Source organism: Falco rusticolus, chromosome 1 (genome assembly GCF_015220075.1).
Source record: "Falco rusticolus isolate bFalRus1 chromosome 1, bFalRus1.pri, whole genome shotgun sequence".
Taxonomy (NCBI): domain Eukaryota; kingdom Metazoa; phylum Chordata; class Aves; order Falconiformes; family Falconidae; genus Falco; species Falco rusticolus.
The window spans coordinates 16,338,278-16,366,176 of NC_051187.1; positions in this window are offsets into that span (position 1 = coordinate 16,338,278).

Below are 27,899 nucleotides of genomic sequence, written 5' to 3' on the forward strand. Positions count from 1 at the left end.
GGAAAAGAGGTCTCCTCAACTGCTTTGTGCCTTGCAGCTTCCATTTTGTTGTTGAGAATGCAAATAAAGCTTCCTATAGCACGTGTTAGGTAATTTTGCTAATGCTTCCAACATTCTCTCCTGGGTTTTTGAGAGCTGAGGTGCTGCAGACACCCACACAACATGGGCGAACAGCTGCAGAAACCCCTGCATGGACTTCAACTAAGATTTTGGGCAAGTCACTTCCCTGCACCTGCATCCTGCCCTGTGTACGACCACAGAGCTTTCTGGAGTACAAATACTCATTAGCAGCATGGGAAATCCCTAGGACAGGACTGAGCTTTGCCAGGGCTTTCAGCACCCTGGCAAGGGAAGACACAAAAAAGCCTCTAGGAAAGGTTTCTGAAAGCATGGGGATGGAGGCAGACAGCAGTAACCCAAAAGAAGAAAATTAGCAAATACCTTTCAGAGCAGGAAAAGAAAACAAGATAAATGTCAAGGTCATGTCAGGGGAAGGGAAAAAAACACTTCCACATTCTTGAGGCTGTATTACACATGTACCACTGCACAGCTTTGTAACCCACCTCTGCACATTCCCCCAGTACCACCCACCCTCCCCATCCCTGGCACCTGAGGATGCTTCCCAGCTACCTGCAGATCCCTTGTAAAACAACAGGGAATGTTAGGTTAACATGACTTAGAGAGCGATAGCGTAGCTTGCAAAATGTCAGAGCTTTCATCCTGTATGTTAACTTCCCAGCCAGTGGTATCAATCTGCAGCAAAACACAGTTATTTCATCATGACATTAGTTCACCTTTAAAGGCATATGGTAAAGCCTGCTTTGTGGCTTGCAGCAGATGAGCTTCCTATAATTACAATTTGAACTGTTCCACAGGCAGCTCTATAGATAGTGGATCAGTGATTAAAGTTGAAATCACAGGGTAAGTAGTTCTGTGACACCGTGAGTCACAACAATCATCAAAGACTCAACTCTGGTTTCTGATGAAGTGGAGATAGTGCAGTGATTCAAGTAGGGGACTGAGACTCAAGTGCTGCTACTTGGAGGCAGGAAAAGAGCAGACACATTCTTGAGGAAGATACTCAGTTCGTGCTATTGACTGGCCCCAAGCAAATCTTTAACCCTGCGTCTCTGAGAGAGCATGACTGTGCATCTCATTGCGGTGGGGCCCCCAGTGTCACACCTGAGGATCACAGGCTCCAGTTAAACATTCTTCTTGCCGATTCCTCCTTTGATTTGAGGAATAATGCATGCAGGGCACAGGACTGCCGCAGCAATGCCAGGGCTCAGTGACAGGTTGAGGCATGCATTTGTTTTTCCCTACAGAGCTTTCTTGCTCCCTGAGTATCCCGTCAGCACAAGGCATGGAAGGGAAAGAAATGTGCACTCACACTGTTGTACCCCTTGCTGACCCCCATCAAAAGTAAAGGGCTTTTTTTTGAAAAAAAAAAAAAAAAAAAAAACAAACCAACCCAAAACAAAAAAACCCAAACAAACCCAAAACAACGAACAAACCACTAAGCCATACAGGAAGCCAGCCTCTAGTCTGCTTGGCAATGAACAATAAAAATCCTGCCATTACCTCTCCTGGAATATAATGGGCTAAAGCATTCCTTTTCCCTAGTGCACCTCCATTAAACTTCGGTGAAGCTGATGCTGAAATAATTTTGATCTAGAAAAAAATCAATGGGTTCAAATTTGTAAGGAAAAATCCACAATGGAATTGCCACAGCAAAAAACCCCATGCAGATAAGAATTCGCTCAATTCCCAGCAGAGTGACACCTCACTTGCACGTACAGTAAAATGAATTACAGCACATGGAAGGTACTGGATCTCAGCTCCCTTTCATTCTCAAGCTATGACTTGCTCTTTCCCAACCCTATGCATGTTTACTGTGATGATGCACAAATCCAGGTGCTGAAGAACTTTTACCACCTGTAAAAAGGAGGAAAAGGATAAACTGATAGGGGACTTTACACCCATGGCTCAGGTAATACCAAGCCAACAGCCACATGCAACTGTGTCCCAGCGCAGGTGGCACTGGACTGCATGCTGTTCCAGGGGGTCAGGAGAGAGCTGAGGGGACTTCAGCAGGCAAATCTCTGTCTAGGGACCCCATCCCATTGCAAGGTCCTGTGCTTTTAAGTTCAGCCAAATTCTACAGCCAGCCCAGATACTTTAAGGGAATTGCTTGCTTTATGCTTTCATTTAAAGATGAAAGACATTTCATTTAGAGCGGGAAGAGGGAGGGGTGGCAAGCGGAGTTACAAAGCCAACAAGCTTCTCTCTCCTCCAGGAAGATTGTATCATGGCTCCTGGCTGCCTGCCACAGCCAGCTTGAGCATTAACCACGGACAGTGACTGATGGATGCCTACGGTGCCAGCTGCAGAAAGCTGTCCAGGAGGGCGGGAGACAGCCTCTGTGCTCAGCATGAGTGCTCCATTTGGAGGAACAGGGTCAGGATTTGTGAGGCAATCGGCCCGACTGGGACAAGCCTCTTTGCCATGCCACTGCAGCTGCACCTTGGGGACAATTTCTCAGCCCCAGCTTGATGCTCTGAGGGGGGAGACAGGAATGGCGGAACGGAGCACTGGGTCCAGGTCAGCACTTCATTCTCTGAAAGGAGGTGAGCTGATGTAACAGCCTTGTTCAGCTTTCACACATCCTTGTATGTTTCTTAGCACAACTCAACCAGCTTGCGTCTTTCACAAGTTGCATGTAAGACTTTGAGACTCTGTGTAAGGGAATATCTATGCTGTACCATGGCATAAGAGGAGGCTAACAAGGATAGATAAGAGGAAAGAAGAGAAGCTAAACAGTGCCTAACAATTCTGGCCCCCAGGTTAGTAGATGTGACCCATCAGTTTACAAAGAAATCCTGGTCACGCCTTGGAGGCTCACCTTGGCAAGACAGTGTCACACCAGGGACCTGCTGCCATCCAACACTTAGACCAAAAGCAAAGCCTGTAGTGCAGGAATTTGAGCTTCTGAGGAATTTACCACAAGATTTGCTTCCAGCTTTATGGTGCTTATTTTAAAAGGATAAACAAATACATTAACTCGCCTGGGAAAAGGGCAGAAAGATACCACAGGACATTTTAGAGCAAATATTCACAGCAGTTTCAAACTACAACTCCACGTATTTGCTTAAGCAACAGGAGGACAGAGCTTTTTATTTTCCTCACCGTCCCCCATAGAAATTCTCAGCAGGCTTTGGTCTTCTGCAATAGATTCACATCCTAACCACCCAGCTGGACATCAACACCCAGACAAACAGCATGGGGCATCCACCACTAGAATCCGCTGGCTGTCAGCAGCGTTGAGCAGGGAAGGGTTAAGCCCACAGGTGCCTCAAGCACAGTGCGGCACCAAGGTCCTTCCCAAGGCTGCAGGAAACAATGCAGCTATCAGTCTATATTTGACCTTTGCCCTTGGATCATTTATGACTTATTCTTCACCTCCGATGACCACAGCAGCGAGCTTTCAATCTCTCGCTCCCCAGCCTGAAGCAAGGGCTCTCCCTCCCCCTTTTTTAAAATCACACCATTTGCAATTAAAAGCAACTGCTAAGAGAAGGTCTCAAGCAAGTCTTCCCTTGCCCCTTTGTGCTCCTTGCCTTGCAAAGGCCAGACTCTGGCATGATATCAGCTTGGGGCCAGAATGAGGCGGTGGTCCTGTGGCATCAGGATGTGGCAAGCAGGGAAACAGAGACATCTTGCTAGCCTACAGCTTAAAGTCCACACTTCACACTTGGAGAGAAGTTTTAAAGGGAACAAGTTTGGGTGGCCTTTTACTTTACAGACTGTGGAGTAAAAAGAGATGTTGCTGGGATCCAAAATAAGCCTTGTTTAACCACTTGGACTCCTATCCGCAACACCAGACCTTTGTGAGCAGTCTTACATGACTGTACCAGCGCCACGCCCCTGGCAGACACCAGTAGCATCACCTGGAGGTTAAGAGGTTCAACTCAGCACATACCAGTAGAGCTGTGAAATTCTGACCATTGCCCACCTCCAGGTTCAGCACAGAAGCGATGCAGTTGCCAACCACACAACATGACAGCAGGTAAAGGCAAGGGGTTATTTCCTTGCAATTAATCAGTTCTTCAAAGAGGAAGGAGCAAACTGCAGCCTGTAATACTGCACCCTTGCAAGAGGATATGCCTGTGGTCACCACAGGCTGATTGCTCAACCACTTCCCTTTAAACCAGAGCCCCACCAGACTGAATAAAGGCCTGGTAACGTCCTTGCTCTGAGCAGACTGCTGATGCACAGCTACGCCACACCCAAGAAAACACAGGCGGCTTCTCCTCCCCACACCACACAGCTCTCTGTGCTCCAGAACCCATAGCTTTTCCTTGCAGCAGCGTCCTCCATGCCGGGAAAGACTTCCCCATTCCTGAGGAGGTTAAAATCCAAATCTCACCACATGCCCCACCACCGTTTCACCACATCGCATGGACCAGCCAGCAAGCACCCTGCAACAGCAGCCTAGCTCAGCAATAGATGATTTCTCACCCGAGCCAGGCAGCAGACCTGGAAAAAGTTAGACAAATCATAGCTGCCGCACTCTAACCTTCCTGCTGGAAAGTCACCTCCATCATCCTAATTTATCAAAAGGCCAAGACACTGGTCAGACGCAAAGCCTTTCTCCTATAATATTGCATATATGTAACTACAAGCTGTGAGATTACACCAGATGAGTTTCACCCAGGAGAGCCAGTATTTGGTTTCTTGGGCCATAGCTTAGCATTTCTTTCATTTCATAGCCAAAGAAATTCCTTGGTGATACAGTCCTCTCCTACTTCTTTCAGAAAAATATCTCTGCTGTAAACGCACGATGTAATCCTAAAACAAAGACAGAAGCTTTGCAAGCGTACCTGGTTCTGAGACACCTCTAAATAGCTACCTGAGAAGGCAACACAAAAGCATTCAGGAGTGAAACCATTCTGAGGGCCTTCACTGCTAATGTTAACATAGAAGGCTAACAAAATAGACTTAACATTTTCCTCAAACATGTAGTGGTAGAAGTGTTTTATGTTAATTTTTCAAAGCCTTGCACCTTGGCCACAGAGGCTCCAGACATCGTTAATATGTTCCCAGCACTTCTCAGAGGACCAGGAGGAAGAAGGTTAGCACCACGCTCTGCTCATCTCCTTTTACAGCACTAGGACGTACAAGATTTGAGAGTTTTGCACTGCTTGCAGCTATTGTCAAGGGCCCAGTGAGGACACAACCTGAGTTGCAGTGCATGTGTCTGGTCTGTGTTCGTGAGGACCAGCTTCACACCACAGCTCACATGCAGCCTGAAGGCTTGATCAGCCACAGAACAAAACAAACCCATAATGTACTATGAGATCAAAGTTACTAATCCATTTTTCATGGTAAAGAGGACAAGGTGAGTTGATATTTTTTTTTATCCCTACTAACACTGTATTTCCAGTATTTGTTTTTCAAAGATCAAGGTCAACGCACCACATTAGTTCCCCTGCTGCTTTCTTCGGCACAGCTTTGCTACCTGACAGCTGCTAATCCTGGCTGACCAAAACCAAAGCAAGTGCTGTTTCTCTCCTTCACCCAGATTTTTGGGAACAAAAACCACAGACAAGCTTCTGCTTTTCAGAGTGCCAATCCTGCTCAACCCCACAAACTCACCCTGAACTCAACTAAATCCATGAGGGCTGATAGCATCAAGAGATGAGTCAAGAAGTCAATTAGCCTTCAAAATCCTTTTTAAAAACAAAACAAAGGCAAGAAATAGACACACAATGGATCTAAAGTACTTGCTGGTGCCTCATAATAATTAGATTATTTTCTTTTACACTCAAGTTTACACAAAAAAAATGAGCACCAGCTTCTGAGACCTGCTTTATATCTGTGTAAGCAGGTAGGGGAAAGGGAAGGCAGGCTGCAGGGATGCTGGAGATGAGCACCCAGCTTCTCCAGTGAGAAATCTATGCATGTTATGCAACACCATTCAGCTCCTCCTCTTTCCTTCTTCCTTATGATTGCATATGCCTTGCAGTTGGTGCTCATTTGAGAATTACAGCTCTGTAAACACAGAAGGGCTTGCAGGATTGTTCCAGCTTTACATATTTCTAGGATGCATTTTTCCTTCTCATGCAAAACCTTATCTCCTCCAGCTCAGAACACTGAAAGTTGCAACATAAAATTTGCTCTTTTTTTCCCCAGGAAAAAGAAAATACTTCTGCTATTTTGTTTCTTTTTTTATTATTATTAAAAAAAAACGTTCCCTCAGCTTTAACTAGCTAATTTTCCTGCAGAAACAGTACATTTCTTTTATGTGTTAATTTTTCTTCCTCTATTTGCACTTCACAGCGTGTAGTGACATGTCAGGCATTGAAGAACAAGCATCTTCTACTTTCTTCTGAGATGACAAATATTCCTGGTGCAGAAGACCCTAATGCATCTGTGAATTCAACTACACTTGTGCATTTTGCAAGAAGAGGCTTCTTCTAATGATGCCATTTCCACTAATATAATTAATCTTGTATTAACCTTTTTCCTTTTTTGTTTTTGGGGTTTTTTTTAATATATATATACAGGATTACCAGGGAAGTATCTTGCTTTAAAGTTTTGAGAAAAGCTTTTCACCCAAACTGTGACTGATGCTTTCCACTAAAAGGTTGGTCAGCAAAGTTCTCACATGTTTTGTTTCATAAACTCAAGATGTGCTATTTGGAAAAAGAGGTGGTTTGGTTCTAAAATATCCATCTAGGAAGTAATTTGTTTTATCAGAGCTGTTCAAGCGAAACGCATGGAAACTTCCCAGAGAGCAGGAGGGTTGATTCCTGCCAGCAACGCCACAAATAACCAAAGAGGGGCCCTGCTGGAACAGCACAGCCATTTGTCCATTTGTATGTAAGAAAGCCACAAAATTGAGAGTCAAGGTGAAAAGAAATGCCTGAAGTCTGGAAAGTGACAGCAAACATCTCAAACCACTTTAACCCTGGGCCACTATAAACAATTTCACCAAATGTACGATTCACCCTTTTGTTAGACAAGGGCTCCAGATTTCTGTGCTGCACATCGCAGACTCAGCCCACTCAGCAAAAGATCTCAATTCAGAAGTTCATAACAAATAACCCTATAATTAACCTCATCCCCCAAATCTCAGATCCACTTTCAAGATATGACATCTGCCCCCTCCTGTCGGTTCAGAAAAATAACATTAAGAGCTTCAGCTCCGGGCTCAAACTGAAAAAAAAACCCAACCCAAAACCAAACCAAGAAAAAAACACCCAGGCTTGCCTTCCGCCGCCCCCCCCGCCCCCCCCTCGCTTCCTGAACTGTCCTTGTCTGAGCCTAAAATTCTCCAGCTATGCACACCCAAACCCAAGTTACCTTGAATACCGAGGGGAACGCTGCCCAGTCCCCTGTGTACAGCAGTCGCTCCTCCCTAAGAAAATAATCTCACACCATCAGAACAAGGAGGTTTGACAGGACAGTACTCTGCAGGGCTTTTTCACCTTTTATTGTCATCGCTCCCCCCAGGAAAGCTGCGCTGTCCTTGCAGTCTCCCCAGCATTGCTGCCTCGTGCTCCAGCTCCTCAGCATCCCCCCTCGCCCTGCCCCGGGGTGTTGCAGGAGGCTTTTTGCAACTGAAGTGTGAAGTCCTTCGCTTCCCTACGCCACAGTTTGCTGAGTATTAACATTCGCCATCGGTCGCTTCCCCTCTCTGCTGCTGACAACTGTTAATTTTGTCACATCAGCCACTTTTGTAGATTTAACTTTGCTCTCCTGCTCTAGCCATTGTAGCTTGATAATAAATCAACAGTCTGGAGGCTTCACGTGGAACACAAAGGCCTTTATGGTGCATGTGAAGATGGGAGTCTTTACATTTTTAAGTAGGACTTTGTCACATTCATGAGGGGGTAATAAAAAAATTTACATTTTGACTTTCAGAAAGAAAATGTGGTGGTGGAAAAATACTGTTCTTGTAGCTTGCTCAGGACATGTGACATGCCTCAGAGCTCACAGAGAAGGTCATATTGGACTTCCAAGCCATCATCTCAGCTCTGCCAGGCAAAAAATGGTTTGCATCTTTCCCTGAGGATGCTAAAGAGCAGACTTGCAGGTAATGCCAGATTTAACTAGAAGATCTTCCAGCTATGTCTTCTTTTGGAATTTATACATCCCCTGCACAGGGAGAAAAGAGAACTTGCACTCCAAGACAAAGGCTTTGCACACATGCTGACCATCGGGCAAGTAAGCGCCACATCCCATGGGATCCCACAAGCTTACAAAGAGATAAACACCTCCTTGGGAGGAGGCAGGACACAGCATCCCCATACCGGGTGCTCCAGCAGCACCAGGGTCCAAAGCTGGCATATGTCTGCGCATTAGCCACAGGCAGCATTTCCTTTAAATTCCTCATAGGATCCATGTTGGAGAGTCTTGGCATCCCAAAGGGCACATGATTCCCTGCATTATGCTACAGCAGCCTAAGGGAGCAGGGCCCACTCACAGATGGCAAAGCCCTTAAACGCGCCAGTGGCATGAAGGAGCGTGCCCAGCCAGCACAGACGGACGGACAACTTCTATCTGCAATGGTTTGAGAGAGCTCCAGCGGAGGGAAGAAAATAACACAGCAGAAGCCTCTCCCCAGTCACCAGCTCGTGTAAAATGGGGCAGCTGGTTCCTTGCTCCCGCTAAAAGGAGTCTAAACGTGTGTTCAGGTGCAGCACTGCGAGTGAGCTGGGGCTGGCTGCACAAACGCTCCCCACGGCTAGGGCTGGCTGCCGTGGAGCACGGCACAGCCCCGGCACCGCCGCGGTGCCAGGAAGAGCCGTCACGAGGCCTGAGATGGCCAGGTGGGGAGGGTAGGGGGGCTGGAGCAGGCCGGGACAAATGTTTAAATGTCTAAAAATCCTCTCTCTGCAGACAGTCTTTTGGGGAGGGTCTCCCAGCAAAGGAAACCTGCCTTTTAGGAGTCGCAGTGGATGATCCAAACCCAACGTTTTCCGCAGATTATCTCTTCCTGTCGTTTCCCTTCTGGACACGGCTTGCAGCCTTGCAAATGCCAAGGGTCCTTGCAGTGTGCACAGGCAATCTGTCCTTTAATGAACTCTGCCAGCTCACACTAAAGATGTAGAGTGTACCTTGGAGCAAGACAGGGGAAAAAGAGGCAGCAGCCTCCTTTTGCCCTGTGGATGATAACCTCACATGCATATTATTTCCCACCATAATCCTACTGTTTTTAATTAGTGCGCTGTAAAAGGAAGAAGCACCACATCTCCAAGGGGAAAAGGAGGAGGGAAGAGGGGAGGGAAAAAAAAGAAAAATCAGCACAGAGGATTCTGTCCAACTTTTCCAAAAGCTTAATAGATTTTTAAATGGGGTTATTAACACCACCTATGAATTATTTTAGGGACCTAATTATAAAAAACAAAACCCAGTTAATTAGGTTTCCTGAACTTGCCTTGACACAGGTGAAACAAGATCTCTAAATGCAAGAGGATTGAAAAGCGAATCACTTCAAACAAAGAATCAATGAGTATTATTGCAGAACCAATTGAACAATTACTTCTTTAATTGTTGGCACCCTGCTACCTTCACTTAACAACAGGATGGATCAGCAGAGTTACTTAACCTCCTCCAGTAACTAAAAAGTATACTGTTAAAGCCAAAATAGATTGCTGCACTTTGGAGGAATTGCTGGAGGTGAATTAACTGCCTGCCGAGGAATGAATGGAGCATGTGCATGGCACATCACCTCCCAGTACCGGCCGTGGGAGCTGCACTGCTCCTGCCTCTCAGGACCTGCTTGCTCACAAGAAGCCATGGGGTTTTTATCTGAGCAGTGATCACAGAGCTCATCTTGCACCACCCACACGACAGCACTGACAAGGTGAGTACATTTTTTTCAGGATGTGCCTTTCAGCAGGAACCAATGTGCAGGGACACGGCATGGCTGAGCGGGACTGAGGGTTCCTCTCCGCGCCAATCCAGAGTTGCAAGGGGATTTAGACACATTGCTCTGGCTGAAACTAGACACACAACCTTCTTTCAAACCGCTTTGAAAATCCCAGCCTGGAGCCTTGCTTCGATGCTACCGATTTACTATCTCAAAAAATGAGACAAACCCACAAACAAGGAACACAAGCCTGGCTGGGGAGAGCGGCGGTGGATAACCGCGGTGCCGATGGCAGAGCACTGGGCTTCTGTTATTGCGCATCCTCCTGCCTGTTTGGAAAGAACTTCCACCCTGTGCCTGCAAATACCACCACCAAAATGAAATGGCTACGATTAAAAAATAAGCAAAGATGACAGAGCGCCCTCTTATGTTGTCAGAGAGGGGAGTGGGGGGAGAAGCGAGCGGAGGAGTCAGTGCTGCGCGTCCAACACGGTCCAAGTTGTAGGCTGGGTGCTCTCGGGAAGGCAGTGGGAGATGGCAGAGCCTGGCTCAGGCTGCCAGCATCCTCCTCCCTCCCAGCCCCAGCCCCTCCTGCTCCGTGCTGCAGGGCGCTGTGCCTCTCCCCAGCGCAGCCAAGGATGCTGTTTTGCCTGTGGACGGGCAGAATTGTCAGCGCTTGTAACAAGCTCCACTGAGGACTCGGCTGCTGGACAGGCTAATGCACTAACGGGATTAGCTCTGTCTCCGTACCCTGCATGCACGCCAAGAGCAGAACTGAGCCTCTCACAGCCTGGTCAACAAAGTATTCCCCAAGCCAGCACTAAAAACAGACTACAGAGTAAAAAAAGAAACAAAAAAAGAAACCCTAACCACACAGGCAAGGGACATCCTGGAGAAGCCTCCTGCTCCATGCAGGCAACTCCACATCACACGGATCACACCACGCGTTTCTTAAATTCCCCTCCACTCATACGTGCGTGATGTGGCAAGTTCAAGCTCCATGAAGAGACAGGCCATCAAGCCTCCATGTAAACAAGTTGCTCATCAGTAATCAAAATGTGAAACAACTGAAAACTTATCCTGCAGGCAGCTAGAAACAGCAGCACTGCACGGGGGTGGTAGTAAAGGGGGTGCTGGTACCTCTTGGCTATGGTGCCCCTTGGTCAGACCCTCCAGTCAGTCAGCAAATAACAGAAAAGTGCTGTTGAACAAGCAAATAAGATGCTCAAAATATAGAGGTAAACTTTTCTATTGGTAGCTATTGCTGGAAACTAGGCTTGTGGTTTTTGGAGTATAAACACAGCTTGAGAAGGTAATAATAATGGAATATAGGGGGGTTTAAATTAAAAAAAATCCCATTTTAGTATGTAGGAGCTAGCATTTCTCTGCTCAAAACGTACTGAATAGAGGGAAAGCAGACTGCACAGGGCACTTGTTTAATAACTAACAAGTTAATCTGAGCATGGGAGATTGGGTGGCAAAACCTAGGACCTGCAGAGGTGAGCCTTTGAGATGATCATTGCTTGTAGACATTGTTTCAGGGATATAACATTTTACCCTTACGTAGCACTTTTCACCTCAGATGACTTTCTAAAGTACATCATTTCACAGATGTGGAAGTGCCATCTCTCCTGTATATTAACAAATACTGCATCTCACCCCACATGGCAAAAGGAGATGACAAATGCAATAACCTCTTGACAGTGGGAGAAAATAGTACACAGCAAGTGGTATACATTGTATAAAATAAAAATAGAAGGGGAAAGCGTACATTTCTGTACCCTCATATGTAGGCTAACCCCCCCCAAAAAATCCTGAATGCAACAAAGAAAAAACCCAAGTAAAATACAGTCGCTTAGGTGTCACAAACAGCTCATTTACAAACATTCCACTTGATGCCAAAGGAAAACAAAAAGCTGAGCATCAGGATGCTTGGTCTGGCAGCACAGAAGCAACCACCTGATCCAAAATCCACTAAAGCAAGTGAGAATGGGCTTGTAACAGGCTCAGGAGCCCCAGCAGCAACACTACGAAGTGGGTATTGCATGTTAGAGATTCTCCTCCCTGCCCTTCGAGTATATTGCCAAAAATCTTCAGCAGCAACTCAGTACAGTGGTATTTTGATTACTCTTTCCTAACAATTTATATGAAATAGCTTCTATTTCACCCATTGAAATTTAAGTTCTAGTTTTTTTCTAAAAAGTTTACATTTTAAAATCTTTCAAGGTGACACACATGCCAAGAATCACACGACATACATAGGGCTGATAGCCAGAAATCAGACCAGAAACACCATATTCTATCTTTAAAAGTAGAATATATATTAAAAAAGACCTTTTTCCCCACATGCTATTTTCCTTATATGAAAAAAAATAATCCTAATTTTGACTGTATTAAACGTATTTCAAGTAAGCTATCTTTAGCAGATCATTTGATTTTACAAGTGTAAAAGCACAGTACTTTACAGGAATCAACTATTTAATTTTGAGATTAACCTTTCTAGAATCACAATTTGATATGGCAGCAAAGAACACCTGAAACCAAAGCGACTGCCAGCGTATGCTTAAATGTACAAATTCACTGCCTGTATTTTTAATTAAAAACCTGGACTCCTCATTCTTGTTACCATTTCTTAGTGTTAATTTTGAAGCACTGAATTTCTGCGCCCTTCCCTAAAGGGGGTGCTGAGGGAAACTGCGGGACAGCCCTGTTGTGGTGATGCTGTGCATTCCTCCAAACTGGACTGCCTGGCCGAGTCCATCACTGCAGTGACGTTGCACAGCCTGTTTATATTGTTCGGCACTGATGAAGAGTGGCAGGGGAAAGAGGAGCAGAGGTGGTTTGTATATGAGCTTATTTTCACTAGTGTTGGGCAAAAACAAAAACACCCTTCACCAGTGATATTATTAAGCTCTTGTCAACCTACAAGCACTTCCCAGTGAGCGCTGCTGCACCTTTGTGTACTTTAAGAAGAAGGGGGGGAAATCGTTCAAAACTGGCAGCCCAGCAACAACGGGCACCACACGTTCCCCTGCCTTTCCATTTTTTACCGTGCCAATTAATCTGAACCCGACTGTCACCTTGACACCCATCAGAGACTCTCAGATCCAGAAATAAACTGATCAAATATGCAATAAGCGGTCAAGCAGTGTCCCCCACAGGCAAAGAGAGATTGGACTCTCTGTTTATAAGCGATGTTCAGCAGCCAAGATGCTGCCTCCTCTCTCAGATCCGAGAGAAAGGGGATTCTCTTCACCTTCACAATGCAACAATAACCAAATTTAGCTTAAGAAAACACACTACATTAAGTAAGAGACCTAATGGTAGTATACTTGTCCATTTTTTAAATTAAATGATGTTCATTAAAGGAACATCACCTCCCCATAATTAATTTTGCTTTGAGAAGGAAAGGAAAAAGCTACAGGCAATTAATGTACCATGCAAGCTCTAGTAGATGCTCCATATATTTTCTCCCTACGACCACCCCTCCTCCATAACAGCATCTCTGCTCATCTCCCTTCCACTTCTGAATGCAAGGACTGAGTTTTTGGCAGGGAAGCTGCACAATAACAGGCAGCAAGCCTCTGTCCACTTTGCCCAGCCTGACAGCATTTCAATAGCATCACACGTTCATGTATTGATATCCGCAATCATATTCTCCATTCCTCAACTCAGAGAGATCCAAGAAAACTGTTGAAGACACCCAGACAATGAAATCAATGGGACAGCGATGAGTCTTTACACAGTAACATTCCTCCTGCACAGAGATGAATAAAAGTATTTGGGTTGCAGTGGCATGGAGGCAGTGTGGCAGGGAAAAGGGTATGTTTCATTTTAGTATTTTATATAATTGTATGCATTTTTCCTGAAGATTTAGGCCTGACAGAAAGAACAAGAGCACATGGCTGATGAGTCAAAAATGGGAAAGTAATCACAAACAGAATAAAATTATTCTTCAGCTGTGAATCAGTAGATAGCACTTCCTACAGGCCAGCATGCACAAGACAGTGACACATGTAAGGTCGTAGAGTGATAAAAATCAATAATTCCCCAAGCAGGGAAGAAGAGCCTAGTGGTTTCAGCAAATGACACAAATTAGCCCTCTCTCCACAGCTGTGTACAGCTCTTTTGGAAGTCTCCGAGAATGAAACCCTCCTCGCCCTAGGAAGGTAACAGAATCCATCCCCATGACTCTCTGCCCCTCTGTTTATAAAGACAGAGACAAGGATGTAACTCAGAGGTGTTTGCTTATTTTATCAAACAGGAAATTGATTGTAGCCATTGGATAAAAGCACTCACATTTCATAAACTGCACAGAAGAGTTTTGCTGACACAACTCTAAATAAGTCCAATTGGATTAAACTAACAAACTCCTCTGGAAACACCTATAGATTTGTCACTGCTTTTACTAACCTGAACTTTTACTACCATGTCTCCTAAACATGTAGGTGTTTGCTAAGCCTGGCTTGAGAGCTATTAAATCAAATCGCCTTAAACTCCCACACTTTTAGCTAAATTGGCATCACACTGTGTGGAAGCTAGGACCAAGGCTGTGAAGCTTAGAGAGCCCTTGTTACAAACAAGAAATGCATTTCTCATAGCCAAGCATGGCACTGTACCATGGCAGCACAGAGGATTCCCTTCAGGCGAGAAGCAGGAAGCCGTCCTACCCCTACGGAGCTTAAGCTTTCACACGGATGTGTTACCCACACTCAGAGTTGGTACAAACTGACAGCTTTCACATTTGTTCCTCCCTCACATGGTATTGCCAGCATGATAGTCCACAACTTGAATGGAGTCTGGCTGGCAGGGGAATGGCCCTGTTCTGCCTCTTGCACAGGAGGATCTCCCATCCCTCTGCCATGCGTTAGGGCAGGCAGGACAAGAGGAGCTTGCAGTAGTTAATAAGTGGGCCTGGTGACAGGCAAGTGGATCCTCCCAATCACTGCCAGTGCAGAAATGCAGAGATCCTGCCCTCATTAAGAAAGCATTTACTGAAATATCACTGAAACTCACCCCTGGCCTACCTCCCCTTTCAGGTTTTGGAAGGCTCATGTGGCTGTCCAGGTTTTGCTGGAAACAATACATTTTAGAAAGAGGCAGTTTCGCTTCTTTTAATGCTTCTGCACAATTTAGACCACTTTCTCAAACGTCATGCTCAGGCAAGAGCTCACTGGAGCCCTGAGAGCTTTTCTCCTTCAGACAGTGACAGGCCAGGCCCTTCCCCTCCCCACCAGCACGCTGAAAGCTAATCCCTCTCCTTTACACACATCAAGCCAGGCCTTTCGGATAGCTGCAGTTTTGAAAAACTGTTTGTGTAATGTATGAAGACTAACATGGATTCATGAATATTTGATTTAATATACATTTATTTCCCCTAAAGGAAGATACATTTTATTTAATACTGATTGCAGTTCTTATTACCTTCCTAAACCCAGCACACCACTCAGCATTCCAATTATGCCAGCACACTATAGTTATGGCTGAGAAAGCACTTTCATTATAAGCTTCTGTTTTTAGACACTTGTAAAACTCCCACCACTACATGCTCTTCCCCCAGCCCCTCCTGCAAAATAGTCATTTTAGCTGGATGCTCAAGCTGCTTCTTAGCCCAGACAGAGCAAGACTTAAACCTGGTTGAATCAAAACTTCTTATTCATGCTGATTTAAATGCACAATCGAGTACAGGTATCTGACAACAGCAACAATATCTTACTAAAAAAATCGAATGAAAGAAATATTAAAACCTCACTGCTAAGTTTACATGATTTTAAATCTAAACTGACTTTAATCCAACCATGCAACATGATTTAGAGGGAGTAACCCTATGTACAGCAATCTCAAGATCCCCTTATGGTTGCTCTGACACTTGTTCGAGACCATGGGTACGGAGCACATACAAAAGAAACAGAAGCCCAACAGCTCATATATTTTTCCCCACAAAGCTTGCATTTGTTGAGGAAATCCCTCCTCTCTCAGGAGATCAATTGCATTTATGGAGCAGAGTTACTACTAAAGAGGCAACACTTCTCAAGTGACATTTTGCCTAGTGTCTTTATGTCCCTGGCTGGGATGCTAAGCATTCAGACTCACACAGCAGCCCTCTAGGATCACCTGGCTGATTTAGGACAGCTGGGGACTTAAGAGAAAAATACTTTCCACCTGTTATCTTCATGACTGCAGTCAATCTCAGCAGCCAATGTTTGGAAGAGAGTTCGTTGGCTGGTTTTACAGCTTAAATGGTGCTAAAAAGAAATAGCATAGGTCATTCTACTTCCCCTCACCCAAGCACTTTGTAATGTATCCACCAGCTTCAGTCTAGGCTTGCAAGTCCCTTCATCAGCTGCCAAAATGCAGCCATTTCGGAGGCAAAAAACCAGCCACTCCCAGACAGAATCAAACAATGTTTAAAGGGAAGACTCAAAAATATTGCTCATCCAAGTGAGATGACCACATGCGCTTAGAAAAAGGGCGGGGGGAAAAAAAGCAATTAGATTTTTAAATTCTGACCAGGAGAAAGTAAAATACAAGAGACCGCTCTGGCAAAGTGTGCCGGCGAATTGTTTGAGGGCCACAAGTGGCGAGGAGCTCCAGTCTGCACAGCGCAGCCGCCTCGTAGGCAAGATGGGGGCCAAGATGAATAGGAATGCTGATTACTTCTACCAAAGCTCAGGAAATGCTCTCTGATCTCATTGAAGTCTCCGGAATAGTATAATTGGTTCAATTGTCTAACTCAATCCATATCTGCAGCAATCTATTGTCCTTCACCAGCCAGCTCTTGCTGCATGTATTCTGTTGCAGCCCCCCCTCTATACAAAGTGTCTATTCTGTATTATATTCAAGATTAGATAAGTGGTGTATTGCTTTATGCTGTAATGTGTTACTGTTTCATGTTGGGATGTATAAAAGAAAAATGCAAACAAACACTGACCGAAAGGTAAGAAAGAGGAAAGTAGGCAGAGAAGCAATTTGTTTTGGGGCTTCGTTACTCTCTTCTAATAAATAGATTTTTCAACAGGTTATCATCTGACTATTTGTTTAGATGGTAAAGGAGTTGGGACATACAGGTGAAACATGTGACATACACCCAACCTGGTTGGAGAACTGAAGGGCATGGGAAGCTCACAAAAGTCACCTGCATAACACTGTAGCACGTTCCGGCCCCATTCAGAGCTCTGCTTCTTCCTCCTGCTGTAGAAAAACAGCAACAGAGGAAAAAGTCCTTGTCCTGAAGAGCTCACAATTCAAACTACAGCAGAGCACACAACTAGCACAGGCACTGCTAGGTCAGGATGATGATGGAGGGACCAGCTGCCAAGCCAGGAGGAGCAGCTAGTATGTGACGTGGCTAGCAGGAACAGCAAGAGGCTAGCAGGTTTGAGCCACCTGCCCCCAAACCCCCGTAAGGTCAGCCTGACTCAGCACATGTGCTGGAAGCAGCAGCTTTGCTTCCCCTACGACCCGCTCTCAGCACATCGCTCCTTTCTTTAATGCTCATTACATTCCAGGCAGACCCCAGCAGCAGAACAGCACATATTTACCTAACAAAAACCTGCAGCATCACACGCCTCCCGGCGCAAGTTCTGGCTACAGAGAGCAGGCAGATAAACCTCTCCCGCTCTGCATCCCTAAGCCGGTGCTTTGGACACCTCCTCTCGTAGGAATTGAAGCGTGCAGGCGGAGGTTGTGCTCAATAGACAAGCACAAGCCCTTTGCACTTTCACAGCGCCTTTTATCCCAGTACTTCACAGTGCTTCAACAAACATAGATCAAGCCTCCTCTGCCCCTCTCCTGGAGAGCCACAAATCTCTCCGTTTTACAGATTGGAGGACCAAAGCACAGAGGGATTTAAGCCTGAAGCCTACGAGCTTCAAGCAGGGGAGCTCAGCCTCCCCCAGGGGCAAAGCCTGCAGCCTTCCCCGGGAGAAGGGGACAGCGGTGGCCAGAACGTGCCCGGGACAAGGGCTCCCTCTCCCGTCTCAGGAGCCTGCGACCTCTGCCTTTGGGTAAAGCCTCAAAGGCCGTGTGAAAACTGAAAGGTAGCTGTAGGACGCTGGGGAATATCGGGCCTCGGATTAGGAAAGTATTGCCAATGACTCTGTTCCAAGACTGGGAGATCCCCAAGTAGATATTAATCAGAAAATATCTAAGGAAGGAGATCCTCAAAATAATTATTTCCATAGGGCAGGAAGGCCAGGATGAAATGTCAGCAAGCGCAGGTTCATTTGGATTCCTGGGATCAGCACCAGTACAAAGCTCTGGCTCAGCAAATAATTCAGAGGATTAATTTAGTGTTTACTTGCAGCCGTTTTCCCATTGTCATTGCTCCTTCATGTTGTGCACACACACAAAAAAAAATCATCTTTGCTTTGAGACTTCTGTCATATATTCCTGCCTGGCAGGGGGAGGACAGAGGCATGGGGCAAGGCAAGCGTGCTTCCTCCTACAGCCCTCAAGTTAATTTGAAATCATGGTCCCTGGCTCTAGCCCTGAACACGGATATTTCCTGCCTCTTGGCTCTGCCTATCAAATCATTATTAATCTTTCTGGCCTGTGTATATTCATTAGATAAACACTGAAACTGTGATGTTGTTTATTGTCTGCTCTGTACACATCATAACCCTGGGAAGACAAGATGAATTTGACAGCTAATGTAAAAATTACAGCAGGCAATATATCTTAGATTTGGGTGGAACACCAAGATGAGAGTTAATCAATAAAATCCTAACTTAGGTATTGTATGAAATGGCACTTCATTCATTATTAGGAGTTGGTATAAAACATGATTTACTGGTTTGATATATTGGCCCTTCACCTTAGGGACCTATTTTCAAATCTAGTCCAATCCAAAGTGACTAAAGATCCCTCTAGCCCCAGGGCTTGGGAAGGATACTGTTGCCAGAAATATATGTGAGCTTGCTTGTAATACAGGGTTTGTAGGCAAAGGAATGGCACATGGATGCTGGAAGGGTTAACCCCCAAACCAGCACATTCATGGAAAGTCAGCCACTTCCTTTAAAAACTATGAAATAAAAACAAACAAGTGGTGGCATTTCTTTCTCTCCTTATGGATTTTACCCAATTCCTTGACAGCAAGTGCTGTATCACAGGCTCTTAAGACTGCTTTCCACTTCCATTTTCTTTTCTCCCTGCCTTAAAAACATCCAGAAAGAGTTGTGTGGGGTCCTTCTGTAGACCTCAACACAAAACGCACCTTCTTACCCCTAAACAAAGATGCATGTGTTAGAAACCCGTTGGGATAGGGCATCTCAGGCACTGCCTGGTCCAGATGCTCCAGAGGGCCTCCCCACTTCTCAAAGGAGATAGTCCCCAAGGAGTCAGATTTGCATTTAGATGATGTCTACCTGGCATTCAACTCCAACACAGGAGACAAGTTCCAGCACTGCACCATGTTCTCCTAAAGGCCACAGATCTCACAATAACAACCACAGAAGCCCACAGCAATCCATTTATGAGATGTGAATTAGCTACATTTTGAGTTACTGGTTGAAATACCTCCTTTCGCTTTTCCTCTTCCACCCTAACAAAGGATGTTTTCACTAGGTAGGGAAAAAGACCAATATTTTGTAGTTTCATTTCTTGTGGGGAAGACAAATCACACAACTGAGAAACCCGGCCCTTTTCTCAGTACCTAGGCATTAAACTCCACAGAATTCTCCCAGTATTTTTACTATGCTACCACAGCTGCTGAATGATTCATACGATTTTGAAGTCTGTTCCATGTAAATAAGGCTTTGCTCCTACAAAGAACAAGTTTAACTATAATGTTCACTATAACACCCCAAGAACAGACCTCTCATGGAACTGCTCTGCCACGGAGCTCCTTTATCTCCATTCCCCTGCTACTCCAGGAAAGATAGCGAGGAGATGCGCACCTGCTCCAGTAAAAGAGATCCTAAGCACCCTTGCAAATTAAGTGCCTTCCCCCCCCCCCCAAAAAAAAAAATCCCTACAGTTTACTATGCACAGCACAAATTCAATCCTTGTACAATATTTAAAAAAAAACCCCAACTTTAATAATTCATAGAGAAAACACATGGCAGCACAGCCCATCCTCCCTGTTCAAAAGGCACAGAAACCAGTGGTTTGCTCTCCTGCTGTCTTTTTACAATCAATTGCTCCAGGAGACCTTGTACAAAAGACCTGGCTCAGGTGTCCTATGAATCTAGTAGCCATCACAGCCCAGTAAACCTGAATGAGAAGTGGAATGATTTAGATGCTAATGACTAATGGAGTGATATCTGTCTGTGCAATTGGCAGCCATGCAGGAATAGCAGTGAGCTTTCTCAGGTCTTGTCTGTGCAGGGAGAAGAGAAAGATCCCTTATCGCATTTTATAAGTTTGCATTTATAGGGCAAATAAAATAGAGCATTTTTAAAACCAGGAAGCATTTCAGAGAACAGATATTCCCCACCCCATATAAAAAAAAAAAAAATCACAGATAGAATTTAACTTTAAATACTTTTCTGGCTGGGGGTGGGGGGGTGGGGGGCAGTGGGGTGGGGGGCGGGGAAATCAATTGAACTGATTACCTTGCTGAGTACCAGTGAAGATTTTAGTTGTCTTTGTAATTGCACTTTTTCCTTGCTGGCTTTTAAACATAAAAGGAAAGTGACTTTACTGCTGTAGTAAAACCATGGGCCCTAGTCAAAATCAACAAAGCAGAGTGTTAACCCCCTCTGTGCTGTTTCACTTCCACAGGTAACTCTTAAGTCTTTCTGTTCAAAAGATTAGGGGCAAATTCAGCTCATGCTTTAAAGACAACACTTTTAATTATTTTTTTTTCCCCCTGAAACCAATGGCTAATTTTGCCAAGCTCATGGAAAGAAATGTCAAGGACCTGATCATCGCTGTAACCAGTAAAGTGGCTTCCACTGAAGAGAAGAGGCTATGTATCAGGTTCCCAGTGACTACAGGCGAGGTGCACTGAAGACAACTCACTGGTGAACGGTCGCTCTCGTGATTCAGCATCCCCTCATGTGCCAGTGGTCTGCACCTTTTCTTATTGCTTTTCATTTCCAGTGGTGTGGTTTCAAGAGCTACTGGGAGCTGCATTCATACCACTTCAGCACAACGAGTCAGAAAGGCAGAGGTGGTCTGCCACATAAATGGAAAGCTCTTGGACCCTACTGACCTGCCAGCAGGCATCCTACACGCTCCAGCAGAGAAGGAAACCCTTCCAGTGTCCTGATGGACTGCTGTGGAGCTACTGATCTGCTGGAAATACCATCTAAAACTCTGCCTAGCCCTATCAAGTTTGGACAATACCAAAGGGTTTTAGGTCAATACCAGTTCTCCGGCTGGGATAGACAATGCCAGCAGCAAGATCTGCCCTTGGCAGACTCCACAGACCATTTGCATTAGCACCTCCAGCACTCTCCCCTGATCTACCAAAGAGACAGAAACTGTTCAGGCCAAGCTGGACTGCTTCAGCCTAAGCTGGACTGCTTCAGCCTCCCCTGCATCTCCCTCCTCCCCAGATCGCCGTATCAGTGGGCCTTCAATGCCAAGAGAATTTTCACACTGTCATCTGCTCGTGAATAAGATTCTGCACGTCTGTCTCCTGAGATCTATATACATTGCTCTCCACTCATAATGGACATGGTTACAAGACAACCAGTTAAAGGGAACAAAAATAGATTTCCCAAACCAAACGTCATAAATTCAGTGTTTCACCCCTTCTGGTTTAAAACCAGCACAAACTGCAAATATAGAAGTGACACTTCCAAGGTTTCTGCAGGTCCCACTGGCTCTCCAGACTGGGAGCAGAGCCAAAGGGAGGCAAGGAGCAGGGCTGGAGATGCAGCTTCCCTCCAAATAATCATGTAGGAGCTAAATAGGCCTTCCTCAGACAGACAAATAGACTAAAATAGCAAAGATCCTGCCATTCAATAACCACTCCTGGTCAGAATTTACTTTGTTCCTACTGTCCTGGATTCTCTGGACAGCTATTTATGTATTTTCCCTGCCACTCTAAATCACCACCTCTATTGCAACACTTATTATATCCCTGTTAGCAGGCATAGACTCTCATTTATGTGCAAGACATGCCGAGGATGGAACAAAGGGAACAGCCCCTGACCCAGGCTATGGGGCTGCCTCCAGCCTCAGCCCCCACTGTGGCACAGCACTCCCACCAAGGGGGACTGGGTTCCACAATCCCATCTCACTTGCTGTTAGACATTACATCTTAAGACATGCTTCTATTGTTAATGCTTTTTGGACTCCCAAAATCAGCTCAGGCCCCTCCCTGGATACTTCAAGAGGCAGAGGGGCACAAATGGTTGAAGTTGTACTTCATGCTCTTTAGGGCTCTGCATTTTCATCCACATGGCTTTCCAGGGCACGTAAGGTCTTACCCAGTTAAACCTGTTAAAACCAAGTCCAACTAAAGCCCCGATTTACTTCAGTTATGAACCCAGCTAGCCGGCCCTCCTCTAACAGTTCTCCCAAATCTGCAGGAATTGTCACTGAAATACCATAAGCAACAAAGGGAAATGCTGTGGAAGTGGCAGAGATCACACAGTTTGAAAGATTTCAAAGCTCGTTTTGGGACGGATACAGAAGCACAGTAGACACTTGCTAAACTCAGTTTGCTCTCACTCCATATAACAGGGCTGTTGTGAAACCTAATCTGCCCACTTTGTGGGCAGGAGATCAAAAGGTGCATCTACTAAATGACTGGGCAGGAAGCAGAAGAGTCAACAGATTTTTCTTAGTTCCTTACTTCTCCATTGGGCTGGTCCAAAGCACCTTAAACGTACAAGAAAGGCACCACAGCCGTGGATCAGATCTATTTGCCTTCCAAAGTACCCACCTGGCAGATCCACCTGCCAGCATTCACAAGGGCTCACACTACACTGAATCTTCTAGATGTGCTCCCTGGATGTTCACGCACAAGCTGTATTACTGCTCTTTCATGGAGCAAAGCAGACTCATTGAAAAAAAATAATCTTCCTTTTGTAGAACAGAATACACAAGGAACAGACAGGAGTAAGTTTGCCTTTGTATCTGAGCTCACCCCAACGCCTGTTACTTTATTGCCTGCTTTCAGATGGGCAAGGGTAATGATGTTACTCATGAAATTAGGCTTTGGGCCCATTGCCAGTCCAGTTGGCTTTAGAAAGAAACCAAAAAGCACAAAGCTACTTAAGAAAACTGGCCCAATGTCAATACACCGTGAACAAAAACAAGAGAAAGAACAAACAAAACCAATACTGACAAGAATTTATCAATTAACGTATTACACACAACCCCTTATTAAACTAACACTCATTGAAAAAAAATTAAGAGAATTAAAATAGCTGAAAAACAACTGCCCTCAAAGATAGATACACGCACACACACCCCAAATACATTAACGTAAAACAAAACAACTGAGATTCCAGAACTGTTTTCCACAAAAATTAACCTTGGGGAAAAAAAAACATTTATTTTGCAGGCCAAAATTATATCTGATGCGCAATGCTATACACATGAACACACACAGAGGCACAGTAATTTGACAGTACATTCAGGAGTACTGAGAGTTGCTCTGCATTTGGAATAAGTCCTGTGTTCTGGCTATAGCAAGTCAAATGACTATTTTATAAGAGGGAGAGAGACAGAATAGTACATATGTGCACACAGAAATTATCAAGCGCCTTCAACACATGGTTTTAAAGACAGGAAAAAAGAATGAAACAGCAGACAAAATTTGGAGCTTAGTGAGAGGAACAATAAACCTAAACAGATTTAAACTAAAATATTGAATTGAAACCTATTCCTACAACCGCTTACAAAACACTCATCCAATGTGCATTTAAAAAGTCTGTGTTATTCACTCAGCATTAGTAGCACCCTGTTCTGACCTAGGCTTTGCTGGTGGGTCTCACACAAAAGCAGACATTAGCCAGGAATGGTTTCTAAATAGTACCTAGAAACATCAATGTGTTTAATGCCATGCAAGACATTTTCACATCGCCTCTTCAGCACCAGAATCCCACCGCATGCAAGCCTTGTGCTCTCCATCCTTACGCTGTATGTTTCTGCCCTCATTCTGACTGAGGATTTAGCTCCTTGTTGTCAGAGGATGAATGTTTTTATTCTGTTTGCTCCCAGGCCAGTATCAAAAGCTCCCAGTACATGGGTTAACCAGATGATCCTTTAATACACAAAGGACCCCCAAACAGCTTAACCTTAACCCATCCGTAAAGATTCCACCCAGCCTGCTAATGCTGTCCTGAATCGTGTTCTCTATTATTACATCTGAAATCCGTTAAAATTTCACACAATTTCCTGCACAGCAGTGTATATAATAGTGCTGGGAGCCAATATGTTTCTATAATTGGGCCTGTAGTGGGGCAGAGTCCAAAGCAATTAATCCAGCCTCCTTCCTTGTTTGCGCCCATATAAAGCTGACAGGGTAGAGAGTAATTGGAAGTGAGCGGCCTCTATCCCCTACTTTAAATTAATATTTTCCTGTTCTGATTTAATTTCACCCAGTAACAGTGACACAAAGACACGCCATGTCAAGCACTAAGTAATCTGCAGCAGCTGCCTTAGGAGGAAACTTTTATTCATCAGTAATATACTGACCTGTATATCACTCCACATACAGTATACAATATTCCTGTCAAACAGACAGCTGCATTTAACTCCGTATAATCAGCAGAGATGGGAGAAAGAAAAAACTGTATATAGCATATCTATATAGTCCTATATAAATACATGCATGTGCATGAAAGATACAAAAGAGACATGGGAATTTAATTAATCATGAAAAATTCAGCTTTCCAAAAGGGGGGGGAAATTAAATGGCAAATATAAAAAACATGCTAATCAGCAGAGCCAAGAATCCATGCAAATGAAAAGCCAGAAGTAATGGCCAAAACACCCAGGCCATTAAATCAAATCACTGAGAAAATAATGGCTAAACTCTCTCTTACTTGTAACACTCAATTTATGTAGTCAATATGGCTCTGAATGAATGAGTGAAGGTACTAAGAGCACAAATCTAAATTCAATATACATATCTTAGAAAAATCCCCAGCGCACGCACTCGCACACTGACAAGCCATATAAAGCGGACATTGCTATTGCACGTGGTATGGAAGCAAAAACAAAACTGGCTTCATTTAAGATGATTCCCTGTTTACATCAGACAAAATATCTAAATATACATAGATTATTGTAAGAAGCCCACAGCTGCCAAGAAATTGATGGGACTCTGTGGCAAGCTGGGACCAGTCAGGACTTGGGAGGAAGAGAATTGATACCCTTCTCCTCACATAGCAGAATTGCTATTCCTTGAGCTAACCTGTGATCGGCCTTAGCTGCGAGCTGCACACGGTCCATGACACGGTTAAACACATCTTCCAGTCTAGTGGAAAACACTAAAGCTGTTTGCACTTCGATACATGGTACATTCATACACAATGACTAAAAAGAAGGCAATATTTTTTTCTACCTAGATCAACTGCTCTCACACAGACCAGGAAGCAGGATCTCACGATTGAAGCAGCATTACTTGATGGAAACAAGGGTTTTATTTTCCAAATAAATGGGGGTGTTCAGTGTTACCCCACCCTGATTTCTCTTCAAACTCATTGAGCAAAGTTTTCAGGGGAATTTGAAGGTAACAGCTTCTTTCTGTGCAGTCCACATTTAAGCTGAGGGGCAGAGAAAAGCATGGCATGCCAGAAAACACCACGATGACCACAGACCTCCTGCCGCAAAGTGTAACAACATTCACTGTTAATACTCAGCACACTCAGCTCCCTGTATGCTTGCGAACAGAAAGGAGCCTCAGAGGACCTGTTTGTAAGATGAAGGACCTTGTGCCTTCAGCCCACACGGACTCAAACACCCCAAATTGGAGATCATACTTTACAAATTGATGTTCGACATGCAGCCAGGAGCAGTGACATCCAAGTTTATCAGCGATACAGGAGGAGCTGCATGAGGTTTACTTACAGAAAAGCATAGTCTCAGGAGACTACAGAGGGACGTGGCAGCTTAGCCCTCTGTGGATCAGCAGCTTATTTCCAGTTGCTTAAATTTTCTCCTCCTTTCTTGTTCTTGATTCCGTTGGATTTTCTTCCTACTCACTAGTATTACATTTTCATTTACAGGCAATATGCTTAGGCCAGAGATGATCACCAGCACTAGTAGCTAGAAATAGAGCTGACAGGAGCCTACCTCTAAGAAGTCCTCTGCATTAGCACACAGCTAAGCTGCCAGATGATCCTACAGCAGCAGTCATACCCCCACGAGATCCCATCTGTCTCCCCTCCAAGAGCTGAGGCCATTGGACATCACTACCAGCTATCTTGGTATATCCACTTACTTACAGAAACAGTTCCTGCCCTTGCATGCAACTTGACTTTCGGAGATCCTGAAAGTCCTGTGATCAGTGAACTCCCCAGGAAACTGCATCACTTCACTGCAGCCCTGCTTCAGTGGCATTCATGAGCAGCAGGATTACCTTTGCAGCTTCAGCACAGCTTTCACCAAGACTCCCACCATCTCAAAACCATCCACTTTGAAAAATCCAAGGTCATTTGACCCACAGTCAAGGACACCTGAAGCTCTTCGCACCCAAAGGGTTTGTGCCCATGCCAGCAGCAGTAAGGTGTCAATTTCACAGGAGCGAGGAGGTTTGGTCCTGCACCTGGCTAGCTCTATTACAGCATATCTGTTACTGCTGTTCCCATCATGTGCCAAATCCATTTACATCATGCGAGATTTCTAAATCTGAGCTTTTATTTTTGCACCCAAATGAAAAAGGCTTTTTCCAAATAATGCTTTAAATACAACAGCACGTGTCCCATCATGGTCCTGCAACACATGAAACTCAAGCAGAACAGATACTGTGAAGAAGCAAGCTAGTTAGGATAACAAGCCTGCCCTTAAGTAAAGTGAATTGTAACAGAATGAGCTGCAGCAGCATCCTCCAGCATCCTGCCTGCAGAGGTGGGCCAGGCTGGGTACTTTGGGGAAAGCTGCAACAGGACTGTAAGATACAGAGCTGAACTGCCCTAGCTAGGACAGAAAGAAACCTGCCTGGTCCAGCACAGCAAGCTGCAGCATAAGGATCCTTTTTATTTCAACAAAAACATGCAATGACAACATCAGCAACATATCTAGCTACGCAACACCCTGCTCTTATTCAGCAGTTTGGCTCAAGGCTACACCGAAACAATTCTAGCCTTTTTACTGTTTTTTCCTTACTTAACATTGTTAAATTCTGCTGTCAAAAATATTAAATAAGAAGCAAATAGATCACACCAATTCTACTCATTATTTCCATCAATTTTCAGTCCAAACAGGGCTATTATGATCATGTTACAAATTGTCTATTTATAGAAAGAAAAGTTTTAAAAATGGTAAGCTATCTGCTCTTGCCCCAAACTGATGGGCAGCATTACAACCAGCTGTTACCCTTCACTCCCAAGGTGGCCACAGTTAGTGGCAGAACAAATGATCCCTTTGTGCAGTTTTGCATAAATGTTTGTCAAGTGTCTTGGGCTTCTCTCACAATGTTGGCTATTAAGGAACAGAAGTAAAATTCCCCAGAGCAGAAGTGCGTGTAGGGAGTTATCCACTTAAGCTAAAATCCTCGTCAATATATTTTTGTCTCATGAGAGTCCGCATGCAAACAGGAGAATAAAGTCAGTGATAACCATGCAAAGGGTGGTTGCAGAAGAACAGGCATGGTGCAGGGAGCACTTCAGCAGTTCTGCAGTGGCACTAACCTTCTCTGGCTGGCAAAAAATGCTGGAGCCAGCATTGAGAAAAAAAAAAAAAAAGCTCAAAAGCTTTTGAGCATCAGCCTTGCAGCCAAGCACACCCAGCACACTTCGATTTTGATGTACAGTTTGAAACAAATCAATAGCAGTATAATAATACTCAGCACGCTGTGTAATTTTTATATCATTAGTTTTCATTTTCCGCTCCCCATGCATCAAAAAACTTACAATGGGCTCGTAAAGTTTATTTAGTATTCCATGAATTCCTAATC